The following is a 19279-nucleotide window of genomic DNA, read 5'->3' on the forward strand; positions in this document are numbered from 1 at the left end:
TTGCTCTTTTCTGCAATAGTGCTTTTATTTCATCTCTGAGTATCCGGCTTGACCCGGAACTGCAACCGGTAATCCATGGCAATGGTTCACAGCACCCACGGAGAGGGGGCACAAGCGCACCACTGAGGGAAGTGAGCAGCCAGTCGGCTGACCTGCAGCACCGTCGGCGGGGTGTTGTCGCCCCCAGTGTGTCTACAGAGGACTGCATCACCTGCCTGACCTGGCTCATTCTGCCTGCAGGCTGAGCATTTGTGATTGTTTGAGAATAAACAACACTCTTTATTGATTGTAACATGAAAACATGTACATTCATACATTTTGTTGGAGGCACCTTTTCTGGGGCACAACAATGAAAAACAGCGGGAACACTCAATGTGGTCACCTGAACATTTAACACACCTGAACAGGGAGTTACCTGAGGCATTTTGTGTGCAGGGGTTTTGTGCTTGGGAGACAATGCTAGGAAAGTGCAGCGCCTTCTGGGGCTGACAACCTGAACAGAACTTAAGCGGCACCTCTTGGGTGGCAACAGAGGGGTAAAAGCACGTCTCCCTGCTGCTGGACCCCTTCTCCACTCGAAGGGCTGAGGCTTCTTCCTCCTGGGCGACGGGTCCCGCCGGGGGCCCGAAGGTGGGCCTTTGCTCCAGGCCGACTGGCGTGGAGCTCGGGCCGGAGGATGTGCTCTCGCTGGCTGCACACCCACTTCAGCAGTGGGCGCCGGTCTCTTGCCAGTCGGCAGAGGAGCGGCGGGCCTGTGAGAGCTAGCTGCGGGCTTGGGCTTGGGCTGATGTCTGGGTATGATGTCGCGCAGAGCTTACGTCTGCTTCTTCCTCAGATTGAATCTAGCCTGAATAGCTTCAAGTGAATGTCCAAATAACCCAGCCGCAGACACTGGTGCGTCCAGATATACAGCTCTGTCCCTATCCGGGACGTCAGAGAGGGTCAGCTACAGGTGCCTCTGCGCCACTATTGTCGAAGTCATCCCTCTGCCCAGGGAGAGCGCTGAACAGCGAGACGCACGGAGGATGTAATCTGTGGCAACTCTGACCTCATTAAGAAGAGGTGCCAGCGGGCTGCCATCAGGAACCAGGGCTCCGAGCTCCGCCAGGCACATTGCCTGGTACACCTGGAGCATGGTGACGGAGCTCATGGCGCGAGCAGTGCCGGCCTGAGCCCGATAAATCTTCTCCAGCTGCGAAGCAGAGAATCTGCAGTGCTTGGACGGTAGAGTTGCGGGGCCACCGATACCATGGTTTTGGGACGGGGCCAGATAAGCAGCCAGAGACGGCTCCATAGGGGGTGGGTTAGCTAAACCAGCCCCCTCGGCGCCGTCCAATTCCATGTACTGTCCATAGCCGGGCACAGTGACTAGACAGACAGGTAGACAGAGGTTTGTCCCATGATGCTGTTAGCTCGCAGAGAAAGTCTGGGAACAAAAAAAAAAAAAAAAAAAAAAAAAGAAAGTCTGGGAACATGGGAAGGCAGTTTTTGGCCGTTGCGGGCTCCGGTGGGAGGAAAAAACCAGCGAACCGCGCCGGCTTCTGAGCTGGCGGAGGAGAGGGCCAGTCCACCTGCAGCTTCTCAGGTGCACGGCGAAACAGGGAGAAAAGAGAGGCGTCATTGTGGCCGACCGGCGCAGAAGCGGCGACACATTGGGCCGACAATGAGCTCTCCTGCTCTCAACCCAGGTTGCGAGCAGCAGGAAGCCATCAGCGCTCCTGCATGGTTCCGGCTCATCCTCGGCTAACCCGTCAACATATTCCATGTGGTCAGCCCAGCTAATTGTGGGGACATCGACCGGAAAATCCTCGTCTTCGGACTCGGACGAAGCCGGGGTTTCAGACTCGGAGAGGGTCATGCCGTGCGACAGCCGAGCATCCCAGCATTTTTTCCACAAACGTCACCCGTCTTTCCAGGGTCGAGCACCGGAGCTGGCAGCAAAACGCACAGGCTTCGGGCTCCGTCAACGCTCTCCTAGCGTGGACGATCCCCAGGCAGACAAGGCAGGCATCGTGCTGGTCGCTGTCGTGCAAAGAGAAGCCGCATCCCTGAGGACAGGGGCGAACAGAAGATTTCTGCTTTGCTCGCTTCGGTTTGGAGTCCATTCCAAAACGCAAAGCGATACGCTGCACAGGAAAAACTTGAAATTAGCACTCCGCGGGCAGCCTACACACCAACTGCGCGGTGGAGGCTAACACCAACAGGGGCAGTTAAGCTAAGTTCAAGTCGGCAGACAACGGAGCTAACTAGCAGCAGCTAGCTAGCCCAACTCAGCAGAGGTGTTCTCAGCGAGGTGAAGAGCGTAAGAACTGAGGGATGACTGTGATGACAGCGGCTATATGTGCAGGTGGGGCCGTGCGTGTGTCATCACACGTCATCTGCCTTAAAGGTGTGAATAAAGGTTTCTTCAGCCAGGACACGCGAGTGCGTGATATCCCATACTTATCTGTTGTACCGAGTGAATTGACTGAAATGGAACAATTCATTTTCGTAATCGCTTATTCATTCAGGGTTGTGTGGGGGTTAGAACCTGCTGTGAGACCACTCAGCTCTGTTTCCAGCAGCAAGCAGCTGTTTCATTAAAAGAAAAAAAAACCCTCTCATAACCTTCTGTTTGTTATCCCAACACTTAGAGGTGAAGTTGGTAAAAACAGATAAATTAGGTTCAATTTATATGTATGAACTGCTGTCGAGCTGGAATAAAATGAACAGATTGATAAGATACTGTTTCTGATTCTTCCAATGCTCAGTAAAGCAGCACATGCCCAACTGCAGCATGCTGGGAGGACTCTGGGGAAAACATAAAAGGCCAATGAGCAGACCAAAGAGATTACAGCCTGGCTGTGTATGTGTGCGGGTGTGGGTAGGCTCATGTGAGGCAGATGAGATGCAGGAGAGATGGAGAAACAGAGCACCGTCCCCTTGCTACTCTGTCGGCCGCAACGCGGACCTCCCGAGAGTGTCACATTTTCGCTTCAAAAAGCAAAAAAGTTGTATTCTCCCTGATCTGTTCTGATATCTGCTGAGACAGGAGAAATGGTGGGAAGAGAGCGGCGTGGGGCGGAGGAGGAGAAGAGAAATGACTTTAGTTATTCTCAGCTGGTTCAGGGTAATGAGGTCCTATAGTGTGAGCGTGTGTGCACTTGTGTGTGTGTGTGCTGAAATACAAAAAAACTCCTACTGGTTTTCTTAATTTAAGAGTGAATAAGGTTGTTTTTCCCCCGGTTTAAGGCATAAAAGTTTTGGCATTCATGCTGAGGGTTTAGCTATGAGATAACAGCTACTAAACCTGAAGATACGTTTTTATATTTTAATGTGAGTTCACACAGTGGTGCTTTTGGGTAGTGTGTCAGGATATGCCATTGTCCCAATTTCTGATTCTGCTACTCCAAATAAAATCACAGATTTTTTTTATTTTATTTCCAAGCTTCAAATTTGGAAGTGGTTAGTCTGAGGCCATGGATCGCAGCTGGAAGAGGGTGGAGTGTCCACTCAGGGTTGGGAATGAACTGCAGCCCCATGTTGAGGAAATTAATTATCTCAGGGACTTGTTCATTAGCAAAGGGACTGTGGAGAGGGATTTACAGATGGACTGGTGGAGCATCTGCAATGGCCCAAGTATTGTACTGATCTGTTGGGGGTGAACAGAGAGCTCTCTGTGAAAGCGATGTTGATTTACCCATGATTGATGATGGTTTGTATCCTCAGTGATGGCGATAAGGTCGTTCAGGAGGGGCTCACAGTAGAGCTGGTACTCCTCCAACTCAAAAGGAGCCAGTTGAGGTTGTTCTGACCAGAGGAAGGGTGTTCTGGGCTTGTCCTGTAGACATTGCATCTCATGGCTGGCTTGGTGTTTGTCAGTGAAGAGCTAGAGAAGATGGGCAGGGAAACGTTGACTGCTGCACAAGTGACCTGGACCTGGATAAACAGCAAATTTAAGTACCGTATTGGTGCACTTTCAAGCCTTACTGGTCCTTTGGTCTTAGAACTACTGATGTTTGCTATTAGAGACATTATGGAGAGGAGTCATTACAGTCAAATAATCCTGAATAGAAATCTATAGAACAATATTTAAATGGTAAAGTTGGATCTTGTCCCACCCTCGATAGCCAAGCAGTAGCATCAATGGGAGCCATATTAGCCTCTGTGCCAATACCTTTATTTACTCTTTAATGACTTACTTTAGTCACACTATAAAGCTTAACTGATGTGACGACTCGCAGGGTTAATTTCTTTGATGGTAATCTTGCCAAATGCTAATTTCAGCATGCTAAAATTAAATTAAATGCTGATGCATGCATGATGTTTAGCAGGAATATTTACAGTGTTTGCCTGTAGATGCCATCAGAAATGGATATAGACAGCTTTGGGGTAGTGCTTTATACCTACATACCGTTTACTGGTAACCAGAAGTCAATCCTCATGATTCTAATGCCCTGAGCACCCTCTCTATGACCTCATTTAACATGCTTTCAGTTGTTAGTTGTCATATTAATAAGTAATTCCTTTTAGCCATATGTACACTGTAGATGTTCATTTCTAGCTTAAGGTTCCGTTCACATTAATTTCTTTGTAGCAAAACCCTCCTCCCACCACCCAAGCAGCCCCAGTGATCATTGCTTATCAGTGGCAAAGGTAAAGTGTAGGCTGGATAGCATTATGATATCCCTTGAGCACATTAAGAACTTGCTTCCTTTACAGTAAGTTTGTAAAGTAAGCAAGTTCTTACTTTACAGCGCAACAGTTTCAGTCAGTTTTCTCTATCCTGTCTCCAGCTTGTCAAAAATGCTGGTGCTAGACTCCCCACAGACACCTGATATAGACATCATAATAAACCTGTTTTAGCTTCCCTCTAACGGTTGCCAATAAGGTTTAGAATAGAGTTCAAGATCTTCCTGTTTGTATACAAACAGAATGATCTTGAAACCTTCGTGGTTTGCCTCTTGATCAAGTGCTTTAGACTGTCCCCCACTCTAGATTTAAACTCAGAGCAGAGCGGGCGTTCTGTGTTTGCCCCGATTGTGGAGCAGCAGTCCACTCACAGTCAAATCTGCTCCCGCCATTGAGTCGTTTAAAACCATTGTATCTCCAATGCCTTTTGCAGCCAACTCTGTACCTACTAACACGTATTTCACTTATTTCTTATCTATTCCATTTTTTAATTCGTTTTAATCTATTGTAACTGTTTTACAGCACTATGGTTGCTATATAAATAAATTTGAGTTGAGCTGACTTACATTTCCACACAGTCCCAGTCATTGTTACCACAGTTCTACTGTGCAATCAAACCAACAAAAGAATGCAGATTTTTACCGTTTCAGCAGTGACATGGCATTGAAAAGGCCATCTCAAAACAGATCTGTTTATGAAGGTGATGGAGCCCAGTGGGAATTCATTATTTTGCCTCTGTAGTTAGGATTTCTTCTCACCATCAATCCCTCGTTGATATTTCCCAAGACTGGCCGAAAGCTGGAAGTTAAGTTCCAGATTTGGCTAATCTGACTTTTTTGTTCAAACCCAACTTGCAGAGTTTTGCATAAAATATCTGAATCAATTAATTTTTTTAAATGTGAACTGGCCTCAGAGATGCTACTGTTAGCTGTACCTTCTAACTCTTCCTTAACCATGCCAACAAGCAGTGTTGTTGTTTACAGTGGCTCTCACGCAGTGAGCACTTTACAGCACCCCAGCTACATTCTCCCATTCAATCCATTCACTGTGTTCAGTGAGCATTTTCTTTTTAGCTCATTCAAGCACAACGCTGCAGTACATGAAGGTGGTTTACAAGAATACCCAACTACATTACTTACCATCCAGAATGATCCGTTATTGAGATAAAATGTCAGTGAAAGATATTTCACAGGTGAAAATCTAACCCACCAGAGACAAATTCTTGTGATTGTTATCAGGCTGAATTAATGGTTTGTGTGGGTTTTGTGTTTTTCTACCAGATTTAATTCAAATCCATGCAATAGTTACTGAGATAATTTAACTAAAAACCTAAAATATCTGCTTTATCCTCTAAAAAAAGGCAATCCATACATGTCTAGTGATGTTTCAATGTCATTTTCTGAATTTTAAGAACATGGGAAGCCAGGAAATAATAAATAAACTAATTAAACAATTTTGTCACTAACACAGATGGTTGATTTGGACTGATAATTATTAACTTATAATTATGTGTGGGAGTTCAGGCTTTGCAGTAGTGACATTTTTTTTCCTTTGAAATAGACTGTGGCACCTCTCCCGCTGGGCTGCTTAAAGAGCCAGAAAGACTAAAACTATTTTTTCAAAAGCCCGTGTGCCAACTGAGCCACCAGGACACCTTAGTCACAACGTATTTTTAGCCGGGACCTACAGTCGCCTCAGACACAGTAACACTCACCTGTCTGCTTAGGATCAATATTTCAGCTGTAAACTTGGCATCTACAAACTAGATTGGCTGCCAAGCAGCAGACCAGCTGTCAGCAGCACTCAGCGTGACAATGTGTCTCAGTAAAAGGCTTTAAATCGTACAAAAGGGCTCACATTACCTCTGTTTAATCACTGTGCATGTGCTGTATGTACTGTATTGGATTAGCTTGCTGGCTTTAATGAAGGAACACTCTACATATCCCACTGTTTTCCCTGTACAATAAATTATGCCAAACCAGATCTGTTATCAGTTTTAACTCGGCATTTAACTTATTGTGCATCTCTTGACTCTCACTTGCATATTTAACAGTTTTGTGTGACCTTCCAAGGGACTATGGGTGTTCACAAATGAGCTGTTTTATGACAATCGAGAATCTTTACATCTCACAAATCTTACATACTTTTATACTGACGGTCATTAAAATGCATTGACTATGTTTTTCTTCTTTTTCCCCCACTTAGATTCACATTTAATGCAAATAATAAAATTGCAGCATTCGAAAGCTATCATTCAGTTTTTTATTATCATTTATCTGAACAGTCATCTGATTATTTTCTAGAAAACTATTACATTGATCTTGTCTCAGCACCCTGTTTGGATTCAGTTTTGTATTTAGAGGCTCCCACAGTGCTCAGTTTATTATCTGCAGCGAGAAGTAGCATAGGTAAGCACATTTGTAAAAAAATAAATAAATAAAAAAAAATAAAAAAAAATCGGATGAATAAAAGTTAAATACTGCCTGCGTTAAATATGTGCTTTGTGGATCCTTAAAAGTATTTTTTATTTATTTTTTCTATTTATCTTTTACTTGTTGAAGGGCAGCAGTTTAAAAAATAAGATCCATATTTCTGCCGGTGTGTGAGCAATGAGTAGGCAGCTCATTGCTCAGCCTCACTGAGCACAGAGACAAAAAGAAATTCTGAGTATCTACGGTCTTCCCTCATTTTCAGTCAAGATAATAATGTCATTGGTTTTTTTGAATGTGTAGTTTGACCCTAATACCTCTCCTTACTACTACTCTACTATATCTTAAAGCTATAAGTAGATTAAAAAAATGTGTCTAAAAATACAATGCAATGTGTTTTATATCACTAATCACACACATACTGTAATATTTCCAATCCTGAGGTCCAGTTTAAGACCTTTTGCCCAGCGCGTAATCTGAGAGTTAGTTATTCCAAACAGGTGTGAAACAGGTGGGTGTTTCACTGATCCCAGCAACAGTATGATTTTCTTTTCTTGTCTAATGATTGGCACAGCAGAACAATGAGACCAGTGAAGTCAACCGCTTAGACAGAGCTTGTTTACCAGCTCTTTTGCACTTACCACACTTACCAACATTTCACATTCCTTCTGCTTGGCATCATAATATAGGGGCTAATAAAACAGTACTGAAACATACTTTTTATTTCTTATATAATTATGCTGTATGTAGTTTTCTGACTCCACATATAGAGAAGCGTGCAATGTTGAGGGTTTCACTGGACCATGTAAAGTTAATATACATGTTATTTTTACTAATGCTTGTATACTTGTTTTCTGCTAAAAATGGAAGTAGTTAAAGACACCATTGGAATTCTAAAAGTAGTGTGTGTGAGTTATTTGTCTAAAAGCTTTAAAAATACTGTGAAAGTCAGCACATGTCAAGGAGAACAAGGTCAGGACAGTAGCAAGTAAGAGATTCAAAATTCTCTCTCAGTGGAGTTTGTTCAGCTGGTGTGTTTGTTTCCAGCCCGTTGCTTTCCTGTACTTGTGTCAGGGTGGTCGTGGATGGATTTGCGTGACAAATTGCCCAAGGTCAGCTTGGGTCAACTTAATAGTGATTATTTTAGGATCTGGATCTGAATCCTGGAGTTTCTGAAAGGATACTTAAAGTCAGAGATGGGCATTTTGCATTCTTTTTACAAACACTTGCTATAATATTTAAATAACAAAAATTGTGAGACATCGTCGAGAAAGTATAGGAAAGTATATTCTTTTTTCTTCGGAGTCTGTTGGTAATTTTCAGCCTTACTTTAGTTATGCTTAGTTATGCAAGCACCTCCTTTTGTTTGCAAAGTGCAAAAAAGTTTAGACATGCTGACCATATCTTTTACCTGCCACATTTACAAATATTACCTACGGCTAAGAAATTATGTCCATGCCTCCAGGTTGGAAAATAACCATGGCCAGAGGCATTGTGTTTTACGGATCTTTTGTCAATACATCTGTATGTAAGTATTTGCGCGTTATTAATGTGATGCCAAGATACAGTCAACGAATAGTCAACTTAAAAATCTTTACTGACATACATTAAAAACAGTCAGTGGAAACCAAAATCAGTTGCCCTCTGAGGGCTGGATTTAAAATATGAGCCACAGACTATAGACTAAGCTATAGATACAGTGATTCAGTGCATTAAAGCAATACAATAAAATAATAAATCCATCATTTGCGAATCATAATGTCTTTCACGCATCGTTCAAAGGCCCAACCCTAGAATTAATACGTCTCAATCCATAAACCTCATATTGACAGATATCTGGCACATTTATGTCCTGGTGTTGAATGCTGATGTAGATTATATAACCATGTCCCGCTTGCTGTCAGTTAATCATTTATGTTGTCAACTTTTCACAGTTTATTAGCTTATTATTAACAATACTGCATACTGTGATGACAGTTTTATGTGGTTGGCACACAAAAGCTTATCTTTAAAGATAAACAGGCTTTATGCAGGCGTAGGTTTAGTTAGGGTTTTTTTTTTGTTCTTTATTGTTGATGCCAATTGCTTGTTGCTTCTTTTTCTTTTCATTTGCCTGTCATTTAATTTCAGTGCATGTTACTTTCTATTACCCTGCAGGCAGACAGCTTCACAAATATCATTTTATTTACCGCGGTCTGGTAAGGTTAAATTGGCATTTACTTGGCTTAGAGACATCATCAGTGAATGTAGACCAGATTTACTTTGTTAGCATCTGGCTCAGCCTTTAATGAGTCAGGGCTGCAAACCAAACATAGCACTCAGATTAAGTTAAAGCAAACAAACAAAAAAACAAACCAAAAAAAAACTTACACTGCTTCTTATTGTCATCATTTAAAGCAAGCCCCATTGTTTACTGATTGGTCTGACATCCAGCTGCCTCTACAGAAGTATTAATGGTTTTGCTTCAAGTTGTGTTACTCCTGCCGTTGATCAAATAACACCAAAGTAGTAATTAGTAGCATTCATAATGTCTTGTCTTGCATTCATAATGTCTTATTGTCCAGAAAAAACATGCAGAAATTAAATGCAGAAATTAGTAAGTATTCGGGAGAAGACCAAAGAGATCTATCCATTTTATCCCACTTTTCCAGTTCAAATGTCTTAGGCCAGAGGGACAGTGCACTTGTCACCGGGTCACAGGACTAAAACAGAGTGACACAGACAACAATTCAGACCTATGGTCAGTTTAAAATCACCATGACTTTAGAAGAAAACCAGAGTACCCAGAGAGACAAAGGGAGAACAGAACAGAAACCCCACAGAAACAACTCAGCCCAGACCTTCTTGCTGTGAAGCAACAGTCCTCCGCACCACTGTCCGCACCACTGCTGTGCGGCGTTCCAACAAATGCAGATGTACAGCTGGATATCTGTAGTTATTAAGCCAGCAGAGCATTGTCGATTTCCTGTTGTCGAATAGATTTTTTTAAAAAATCATTTTGGTTGTTGTTAAGTTAGTCTTAAATTTAATTCTGAGTGGCTTTAAAAAAAGTCTTTAAAAATCTTACATCTAACTCTTCATAAGACATACAATCCCTGTTAATAAACTGTAATAACATGACAGCATGCTCTTAAAGAGAAACAAACATCCTTTTCTTTATAAGAATTTAACAAAAGTTAACAAAGAATCTGGTCTGGAAAGCCCAAAATCCTCCTATAAATCCCTGATGTTGATCTTCAGGCTGGATAAGCAGTGCTGCATGGCATCTTGGCTTCTTGGCAAGATCTCAGAGTCGTACAGAGACCAGTAAGACCGTCCATCTGCTTTTGTGCAGCTTGGATTCTGATTGAAAATCCAGTCAAGGTGCTCAGCCAACAGAACATGAAGGATAGGAGTAGCAAAGTCTACCTTTGAATGCTGTGTGTCTCTCTCCTATAATGTCTCTGGGAAAAGTACTGTACCTACACAGGCCATCACTTCATGCTTCATAGTGCATGAAGAGATCTTTGATGTGATCTGGAGGTCAGCGGTGGTCAAGAAGGCGTAAATCAAGCGAAAGTGGGCCTGACTCTCATTTTCTCAGAGACCAGTGCATATGCAAGATGGTTCATTGACACAGAGACACACACACACACACGTTTCGAGAGGTTCAACCTGTGACATAGACAGAAGAGCACCAGCTAAAATCCTTCTGTTCATTCTCTTTCTATATTTATGTGGCTCTTTGCTCTCACATGGACATTTTATGAGATCAAGAAACACACATACGCACACATACTCACACGCTGAACACAATATCAAAGCTGCTTGTTGCCACTAGATTAATCCTGCCTCTTCGTCTCTTCCGTCCTCCTCCTCCCCGGTTTCTACCTTAGTAATTAAACCACACAGAGGACTTGAAAAGGGGTGTTTTTTTGCAGCAAAACATCTGAGACTAAATATGAAAGGACTGAAAAGAAACATAAAATCCCACAGCTGAAACCTTAGATTTAAGCCTTGAGGATTGTGCTGTTTTAGCCGCTAAACTGACCAAATCCGGTCGTTTTTGACCACATTATATTTTGTACAGTAGTATAGGTATTCATCACCTATACTGTTTTTTCTAATTATGACAGATTTTGTAAAAATATTACAATTTCATTAATTATGATTTTCAATAGGGGATGAACATTTGCAAATCATGTTTGTTGCCGTGATACATTTGGCAACTCTCTGCCTGTGTCAATGATTGCCGTTACCACTTCACTGAAGTTGGTGTCTTCCATGCAAAGTACAGGCAACCACAGCAATCTGCTAATGACCGGAGGCTGCCAGGGGTCATCCACTGGCCTGGTAACACACATTTAACAGATTTCTGATACATTTTTATGAGAAAAATTATCACAACATCACATAGAAATTACCCCGCTTGGTCACTTGGACAAAAAATGCCTACACTTAATTTGCAAAAGCCCAGTTTAATATATATTTTGAATACAGCAGTGCTTTTGAATTGTCTTGTATTGAGTGTTGTGTGCTGCTGGTTATTTTTCTGTGACATCGTGCATGTCTGCTAGGAGATTACTGACAGCAGGACAAACAGTCTGAGTTGATGTCCATGCATCTATGTCACTGCCACAAAGCAGTCGCCTACATTTTGTGGGAGAAATGATTAACCATTCCTTCATTCCTTTAACAGCCTTCATCAAATCTTCAGTGCACATAAAAAAAAACTAATTTCAGCAGTCCGACACGCTGCCTTTGTGTGTTATTTAAGCTTTCACTACACCTCAGCATAGGAGTGTGTAGTCTGGGATTCAAATACACACATGTCCTCCTGAAACACACACACGTTCACAAACATAATCAGATCAACGTGTTTTCCTCAGAGCCTGTGGGTAACAGCGGGGAGAGAGGAGTGGATGGATGGAGGGATAAATGATAAACTCTCTGCATTTATTTAATCCTCTGTTCCCACCCATCCCATTCTGCGCCTTTTTCGGAGGCAGAAGCCGGATGAGGAGGGAAGGAGTTTGATATGAGCTCAAAAGAGAAACAGTAAATTCATGAGAATGTTAGTGTCTCCATTCATCCCTGTTCCCCATGCATTAATCAGCCCTGATAAAGGCTGTCAGCTAACCTGCTGTGCCACCGTATACTGCTGGCTCATGCTTGTCTGCTCCCGTTTTGGTCATCCGATGCACGGGGTGATTTTTGTTGCTATTGCAATCCATTAACATCAATTTAAAATGTTTTAGACAGTTTGTTAACCAGAGCAGCCTTTTAGTTTTCAAGTTTGAAGTGAGCTCTGTGTCAGTCCAGCCTGTTTTATCGGGAAAAGCATGAGATGGGAGGGAGCCAGCACAGCAGATAGACGGATAACGGGATGGAAAATAAGAACAGGAATAATCAAGTTGCCCAAGCTGGTGTGTTTTTGGCTGCAGGCCATCAGCGTTGTGGTTCATTTGTTTGATGCTGTTTCTACATGTGGAGGTGTTTTTTCTGTCTTAGTGACAGTTATGCTGATGGTAAGCAATTTAAGAAGCTTCATAGAGATGAAAACATGCCACAAGTTTGAGTATATAAATTATATAACCCATATATATACATATATATATATATATATATAACATACACATTAACTTTTAAATTATAGACAACAAACTACTTTCATGATTTCTCAGAGATACGTGATCAAAATATCCGATCTATTCTGAAGTGTTATTGCATACACTGCATCAAAGTCATGCCACTGTTGCATTTTGGAAGAGACATATGAAGATAAAAATGATTGTTTGCTTTTAACCTTTACATTTTATTTATAATTTACAAGTTTAATTATAATTATCTACAAGAACATTAGTGACTTAGTAGCTCAACTGGCTCATGAGCCTTCAAACTGTACAGGTTATTGTAACATGTAAAATACAGAAAGAAAGTTAGAAATCATATCCAAGACACGTTAACCTTACTTTACTAAACTCTGAGGCAGTTCTTGTAAAAATGGAAACGCCCCTTGTAAAATGACAAATATGAACTTTTCTTGAACGCAGCGTCGGGCAAGACCCATTAGGTAATAAACTTATGCAAGTTTAATGAAAATATGAAAAATAATGTGGATTGAATAATGATTCTCATGAATTGTGGAGGGATTGACTGATGACGAAGGCCTTGTCATCACATAAATTCACTGACTTTTAGTCAGTCCCATGACTCACAAACACAAGGAGAGATTGTTATCATTCTTGACATCTGGTCAGCTGTCAAGTTGATTACATATAAAATTCTTTCATTGTCTTCAGTATATATGTTACATGAGTTTGGAGCAATTTAAATTTGAGCTACGCTGGCTGGCAGAGGCATAAGATCTTAAGTGATAACTCTCATTTAAAAACTATATGCTTACAGGTGTTTTGTTTGTCAGACATTCACAGTGTGTTTCCCTGTAGATGATGAAAAAGATAGAAAAAAGCAGTTTTGCTGTTAAGGTGAGGCTTTTAGCTTTCAAATAACTTACAGTTTGTCAGATTTGATTCTTTGGACCACTGCAGCCAGATTACAGCAGCAGTAGGTTTGAGCAATATCTCAATTGTTTTGGAGTCCAGTGACAACAACAGCAATGGGACGTAGAAATAAAGAAATACTGATAGTAGCTTTGCAAATCTGTCATCAGGGAAGAGCTGTTGTTTTTTGGACGACTACAATTTTACCTGACATTTTCCCATATTCTTGTATATATTTGCGCTACTGTTTCTGCAGCATGGCAGCTACAAAATGTTTAAGAAGAGTGAAAAGTTTTGAGTTTTATGAGCTAAAATAAGGTTAAAGAATGGCTCAAATAAAGAAAACAACAGAGTCAGGTTTAAAAAAGCAGACATAGTCACAGGTCTGTGACAGCTCACAGCATTACTCACTCCTCTTTGTCAGCCTCCACATCTCTACTTTCTATTACCATACTGCTTTACGATTACAAAGGGATTGTAGTTACAGTTGGTCAGGACCACTACATTGAAAGGAAAATTGCTGTTTCTGTGTGCAGCAGTACGGCTCTGTTTAGGGACTTCCCGTAAATGGTGTGAATGGAGACTTGTGGTAATTAGTGGAAAACCAGGCTTGGTGCATCTAGAGCTTTTCTTTAGGTGCTGCCTTGGCTCTTACAGTGACAGCAAAGGGTGAATGAAGACATTAGAAATAAGGCTGATTGCTTTTCCAGCTACTGTAAACTTGTGAGAATGAACAAGAGAGAATTGAAGCCCCTCAGTAATAAAACCTGGGCAGAGAGCTGTTGTTAAAGCCTGACACTGCAGGACCTGTGAACAGATGAAAGGAGTGGAGCATAGGCTGTAATCAACTCAGGGCTCTATAACAAATACACACACACACACACTCACACACACGGGACCACCCAGGCTGGTTCTCAAATCTTTTACTGAGATCTGAAGACTAAAAACGCACCTTTGTTCTCCCTCTGAAGTGAGCGAGTATGTAATCGGTTCTGTCTGTCTGTTTGTTAGTAGTCTAGCATCCACAGTTATATCATTTTCACATGTTGTATGATGGTAGATAGCAAGAACAGCTCGATCTGATTTAATTTAGGCGAAAATCGTGTCGTGGCCAAAGTCACAACAAATGTGAAAATCAGTAAAAGCCTGTTTTACTCACAATTTTTTTAAGGTTCGTCTTCAAACTTCATAACAATACACCAGGCCTTGTTGGACGTAAAGACCTAGGTTGACTAAGCATTTGATTCATTGTTAGCCCAATGTTCATGTCATTATTAGGGATTTCAGTATTACTAATGTCATTAGGGTGAAATAACCACAAATGATCTATAAAATATTACTGACGTCATTGTATTGTTATAGAAACAGGCTGATGTCAGCATGTTGTAGTAAAATTATCAACTTTTAGTATAGTATATAGTATAGTATAGAAGTATAGTATAGCCCTTTTCTTTGGATATTGGCTGCTTTTTCAATGCAAATCTGCAATAGTTTGGGGCTGATTATTATTATTATTATTATTATTATTATTATTATTATTATTCCCAAGTGCACTGGCAATGCAGCCAAAGCATATCTGGAAAGAAAAGCAAACAATGAAACACTACCAGTCATGGAGTGGGTCAGTCCATGACTGATTGAATCATCTTGACAGTGAACGCGACAAGATTTGAATTTAATGTTGAAGAATCAAGATGGTCACCAAATACTGGGTTTGTTCGAATTCTCCAAACTCTGTTTTTGCTTTATTTAGTGAATTTTCATGAATGCTTGGACACATGTCAATGAATTGCTCCACATTTACGATTATTTTAGCAAAACACAGAATTGAGGGGTAGCTTAAGACTGTCACGGCTGGGGCAGCAGTCGTGTTGTAGATGAATGAGGACCCAAAATGCAAGCAAGCGACTGATGAAGAGTGTGACGTTTATTTACAAGTGGCAGTGGCAGAAACAGACAACGAAGCATGAGAAATACTAACGGAAACCTAAACTGGGAAAAACGAAATAACAAACCTGAGAGCATACGACAAGCCTATTCAAATGGCGGCCCGCGGGCCAAATGCGGCCCAGAAGCAACCTGCGAGTGGCCCTGCCTGTGGTCCTGGCAGAAACACAGAGAAAACGCAAAAAATTAATTAGTTAATTAATTTTTAAAAAGTTAAAAAATTAAAAAATCCTACAGCGTAGTGTAGACTGTGAATGCAACACTTCAGTAGCCTAGTAATATTTAACCCACAATGCACCGTGATGTAAACATATTAAACAATCATCATAATAAATGATGCGACAACAGCATGTCTTTCTCAGTCCAAAAGCGCAAAATTGACAATGAACCCTGCCTGGACTGACAAATACTTATTCATTTTACCGCCAAATCCAAAAGCCAAACCAATGTGTTTAATTTGCAGTGAGTGTGTTGCTGTACTTACGAAGGCACCAAATGACAAACACCAGACTTGACAAACTTTCCAGAGCAATCTCAGGAGAGGGCTGCAAAAGTACAGTTTAACTGCGAGTTTAATAATCTTACAACCGGAGTTGTACTACCATGGTGAGGGTCCTGTACAGTCCAAGAGAGAGTTGCAGCAGCTTCCCTTCGTGTTTGCTTCTTGGCGAAGAAGAAAAGGCCTTTCACAGATTCTGAAACAGTGAAATACTGCATGCTGGCCGTGGTGGATGCGGTGATAAGTGACGAAAAAATTAAAGTAAGTGTGACATCTGCTATTAAAAATGTACCCCTGTCAGACAGTTCGTAGAGTTGAAGTTCTGGCGTCAGACGAGTTTGAAATGCTGTTAGATGACCTGAGGAAAACTGATGTAATATCTATAGCAGGAGATGGGTTCACAGACAGAACTGATAATGCACAGTTGTGCATATATGTCCGTTTTTTTGGATGGGAAATTGCTCGGCTTGCTACCGTTAGAGGGACACACAGCTGGCGAAATAATGTTTGAGAAGATTTCAGCTCTTTCTGAGGAAAATGGTCTGGATATGAAGCGTGTCTGTATACTTGTGATGGATGGGGCTCCATCCATGGCAGGAAAAGTGAGTGGTCAGCAAAATATTCATTTTAATTTGAAAGGGAATTATCAAAATGTTTTTTTAATTATTATTATTTCAAATGTGCAAAAAAAAAATAGTTTAGTTATAGTTCCCCTTTTTTAAATGGACCTTTTGGTGTGCATTTGTGTGAGGTCACCAGATTTACAGGGGGAAAAGGAATTTAAAAAATTACTTGTTTTTCAATACAGTTGTGTGGGTTTGAAATTGATCATGATCTGCTGCTTACTGGCTGCAAAAAAATATCTGGCCCACATAAATTCCTCGGTTTGAAAATCTGGCCCAACTAACTTCTTAGTTGAATAGCCATGGCATACAAAAAGGGCTGCGGGGCAGAGAGACACAGAGACGAGAACGACGCACCATGAAACGCAGAGATACACAGATGAATTCAGACGAGCCGACAACGAACACAGACCGACACCCACTAAATATACACACACAAGGTAATCGGGTAATCACACACAGGAGGGGAGAACAGCTGATCCTAATACACACGATGACTGGAGGACACAAGCTGAACACAATGACAACAGACACAGACCTTCAGAATAGAACAGGAAATCCAGAACACGACCCTTCAAAGTAAAGCAGGAAACACACAGATTGATTTACAACACAACACGGGGACATGAACAGAGCACCGAGGACAGACACAGGTAGGGCTGATAAAACACTAAACTTCAGGTTCAACCCTAAACTAATACAAAATCAGAATAAACACAAGGCACAAAAATGAACTTCAAGGAAACACAAAATGACCCAGGACCATGACAAAGACAGTGCACAATATTGTAATGTGATGCTCATAAGGTGTCTTTTTGGCTGATTTATACCAATGTCTCAGCAGGGTCTTAATTTGCTTTTTGTTTTAGCATGATAATAGCTTACTCATGCTAAAATGCAAAAATAAATCTCATGCCTTGTGTTGAATGATTTGTTGTTGTTGTTTTTTTAAACCAAGCTGCCCTTTTCCTTCTTGTTTTAAAATAAAAACATCTAAAGGGCCATAAAATCACTGTATTTTGTTAGTAAGGCTTGCCTTAAACCTCTGAGATTGAAGTGCATTCATGGTATTGACTTTATTTCAGTCTCACTGAGTGCAGTGGCTTTATTGCACATATAATACAGCATGCAAACATACAGTGGGAAACAGAGATGGCCTATTATTTTATCTGGATGCAGACGCTGAGCCCATTGCAAGGATGATATATATATATATATATATATATATATATATATATATACTGGTGGTGTGGGGGTGGTTTTGATAACATAGCAAGCTAACAAATCTCTCAGACTCCAGACATAGCTTCTTTGTCGATAACATTTAAACAAGTGGGAATAGACTGTCACCAAAAAAGGAAAGGTAGAGGAGTGAAAAATAGCCTTAGTACCTTTGTATTGTAAGCAGCTAAATAATCCAAATAGTCAGTCAGTCTGGACTAATGAATGCTAATTGTTTGGAACATATGTCTTTGTAACAGGGGACTCAACTCAACTGGTTCCAATGTTTGCAATGGAAGGTTTCTGAGGGACTGTGTCATTTTACAGTTAAATTGCTGTCCTGCAGAAACATAATCATTATTTGCAGGGGAATCTATGAGTTCTAATTTTAAATCTAGGAGGTTCTGGCTAGACTCTGAGTGTAAGAAGATGGGTGAATGTGAATTTCTATTTAATGTCAATTTCTGCATATTTAGGCAGTGTTGTGGAAGTTTTCCACTTAAATAAAGCCTGCAGACGAGCGGTGAGCGGTAGCTAACATTCTTTAATCAAAACACAAAGAACAGACAAACAAGCTTGTGGAGCCCCTGCATGGCCGCGGGACAGACGGTCAGCAGAGTCTCACTGAGCCTAGCATGGCTCTCAGTTAAATACCTTCTCCAGGAACAAAAGGCAGTACACAGCTGTTTCACACCTTAAGGTTCACACTCCCCTGCTACTTCCCAGAGTCCTCGAAGAGACAAAAGACTGGACCTCTGGAGTTCCTGTTTCCCCCAACATCCTTACTACACCCCCTACCATTTGTTTTACAGTATGAGTGTCAGACATGTTAATACAATAACATAATGTGATTAATACCTAAGTGAAAGAAATTCCTATACAGCAGCAACAGATTTGATATTTTTGGTGGTTTATAACAGTTAATTGTTATACTATCACCAATTTTACGTAATTGCCCATTTGAATCCATTCGGTGCAAACTGATAACAGAATTATTCTTTCTTATTACAGTTTCATCGCAGTTTTGAAACACTAAAGACGCTTGAAAGACTGTAACAGACTGCGATTAATCACAGACCTGGTCTCCATCTTCAAAGGAACCATTTTGAAGGGAGCAATTCATTCATTCATCAACCACTGTTTTTCCCAGTGTGACTGTAGCATTAGTATGTTTTTTAGGGTGCAACCACAGCCATACCATACCTTGAAATCTTAGCTCATTAAACAACTTGTTAGTAAGTCCAAAATGTTTGTATCCAGTAATCTGGATAGGTTTCTTCTTAGGTTAACATATTGGCCAAATATGAAGGCATTATAATCTTTAATTCTGTGATCCAAGCAGGGGTCACTGTGTCTGTCAGAACTAAACTATTTACGCAAATAATATAGAAATCACATCACATCCAG

At 41.1% G+C, this 19279-nt stretch overlaps 1 protein-coding gene and 1 long non-coding RNA gene across 6 annotated transcripts in view; both read left to right on the top strand.

Moving 5' to 3' along the window:
* fam184ab (family with sequence similarity 184 member Ab) overlaps nt 1-19279 on the top strand; it is a 225611-nt gene that overhangs the window by 49588 nt on the left and 156744 nt on the right. The window lies entirely within an intron of this gene.
* Nucleotides 1434-18034, top strand: LOC146501971 (uncharacterized). The gene is made up of 2 exons (XR_014869419.1): nt 1434-9975; nt 10264-18034. It is a non-coding gene; the product is annotated as an uncharacterized LOC146501971 (long non-coding RNA).

Source organism: Neolamprologus multifasciatus, chromosome 15 (genome assembly GCF_963576455.1).
Source record: "Neolamprologus multifasciatus chromosome 15, fNeoMul1.2, whole genome shotgun sequence".
NCBI classification, from domain to species: domain Eukaryota; kingdom Metazoa; phylum Chordata; class Actinopteri; order Cichliformes; family Cichlidae; genus Neolamprologus; species Neolamprologus multifasciatus.